Below are 2,517 nucleotides of genomic sequence, written 5' to 3' on the forward strand. Positions count from 1 at the left end.
TCTGTCTGTCTGTCTGTCTACCTATTTATTTATGACACAGGATACCATGTACCCTAGATTGCCATAAAATTTAATATATAGCACATGTTATCCTTGAATGTCTTATCCTTCTTCCTCAACTTCCCAAATGCGGAGGCCATAGGCATCACCAGACAGACACATGTGACAGGGTCAGAGCGCTTGAAGATACCAAGAAAGGCTATTAATGAAGGTGCAGTCTCAGTTTCAGTGGAGACCCCAGAATTTTCAAGATTCTGAGACTATAGGTTGTTCTCCAAGAGCATTGACAGATAGGGAATGGGGTTTGTCTGACTTAGCCAAGCTATGTGTGTTTCAGATGGTCAAGCTAGAGAAGTAGGAGTGTCCAGGCCCCTGGAGTCCTAAAGACTCTGAGCTACTTACATTATTGGATTTTGTTTTTATCTGATTGTAACTACGCCCCGGTGTTCTCCCTTTGAAATATGTAAGTATAAAAGTTGCTTTTGAGCAGGGCGTGGTGGCGCATGCCTTTAATCCCAGCACTCGGGAGGCAGAGGCAGGTGGATTTCTGAGTTCGAGGCCAGCCTGGTCTACAAAGTGAGTTCCAGGACAGCCAAGGCTACACAGAGAAACCCTGTCTCGAAAAAACAAAAAAAACAAAAAAAACAAAAACAAAAAAAAAAGTTGCTTTTGATTTTACAGGAGCCCATAGGTAAGAGACTTTAAATTCTTAGCGATAACTTGAACTCCAAATTGTTGGGATTTTTAAAACACTGGGGCTTGTAGAAAATATAGCATTTTATACTGGGATGTTAACATGAAATCTCAGGGATAAATAAACAAGAAAAGAAAGGTTATGGTTTAGAAGTGATGTGTTTGTGTGTTCAGCTGACAAGGGGTCAATTGTACTCATTAGATTTTGTCAACTTCACAAAAGATGGAGTCATCTGTGAAGAAGGAACCTCAAATTGAGAAGATGTCTCTATCAAACTGGCTTGTAGGTAGGAGTGTAGGGCATTTTCTTGATTAATAATTGATATGAGAGGATCCAGTCCACCATGAGATGGGTGGTACCATGCCTTGGCAGGTAAACTGCAGCTCTATTCAAGGTAGTAAGAAGTATTCCCCCATGGTCTCCATTTCAGTTCCTGCTTTGCCTTGACTTTCCTAAGTGACAGACAGTAACATGAAGATGTAATAAACCCTTTCTTTTGCAACAGAAAACAAAGACTGTGTGTGTGTATATGTATGTGTGTGTGTGTTTGTGCTCACACATGTATTATGTCATATGTGTGACAGCCAGAAGACATATGACATAATACAATTCACTCCACACAATATGAGTCTAGAGAACTGAACTCAGGTCTTTGGTACTGTCAGCAACTGCCTTACTCATTGAACCACCTAGCCAGCCCTACTGACCTTCCTGCCAACTTCAGAATGCTGGGATTACAGGTGTTTGCTAGCATGACTAGTTTTATATGGTGTTGAGGATAAAACCCAGAGATTATGCATGATAGATAAACATTCTAGCAACTGAGCAACTTTTTAATTTTAATGGATGAATTCTATGGGATAGTAACTATATCTTAATAAGCTACTTAAAGTTACACACACAAACACACAGACAAAGAGAGACAGAGACAGAGAGAAACATGGAGACAAAGACAGACAGACAGACACACACACACACACAGAGAGAGAGGGGGGGGGGAATAAGGAGATTGTGTGCCTTCTGATACGGCTGTTGGGACAAACAGATCTTCTGTAAGAACAGCAAGTGGTCTTAACTGCTGAGCCCCTAAATTTGTGAATTTTTTCATTTATTTATTTATTTTACACTCCAGATTTTATTCTCCCCCCTGACTGTTCCCACCCCATCCCCCACTCCACCCTGACCTCTAAACTCCCTGAGGCTTCCAGTCTCTTGAGGGTTAGGTGCATCATCTCTGATTGAACACAGACTTTTGCTGTATATGTGTTGGGGGCCTCATATCAGCTGATGTATGCTGCCTGGTTGGTGGTCCAGTGTTTGAGAGATCTCAGGGTCCAGATTAATTCATACTGCTGGTCCTCCTACAGGATTGTCCTCCTCCTCAGCTTCTTTCAGCCTTCCCTAATTCAACTACAGGGATCAGCAGCTTCTGTCCACTGGTTGCAAATATCTGCATCTGACTCTTTCAGCTGATTGTTGGGTCTTCCGGAGTTTGGTCATGCTAGGTCCCTTTTTGTGAGTGCTCCATAGCCTCAGTAATAATGTCAGGCCTTGGGACCTCCCCTTGAGCTGGATCCCACTTTGGGCCTGTCGCTAGACCTTCTTTTCCTCAGCCTCCTCTCCATTTCCATAAGGAAAGTGAAAATGAAGGGCTTATTTAGACTTCCCTTGAATGTTGGGTTTCCTTTTACTATCTCTTTTCCTTCTGTTGTGATTTATTCTGGGAGTGGGATCCGAACAAATGTTTATTCACCACAGGTAACACACTGATGATAGATTTAGAGAGAGAGAGAGAGAGAGAGAGAGAGAGAGAGAGAGAGAGA

This window comes from Mus pahari, chromosome 2 (genome assembly GCF_900095145.1).
Source record: "Mus pahari chromosome 2, PAHARI_EIJ_v1.1, whole genome shotgun sequence".
Taxonomy (NCBI): domain Eukaryota; kingdom Metazoa; phylum Chordata; class Mammalia; order Rodentia; family Muridae; genus Mus; species Mus pahari.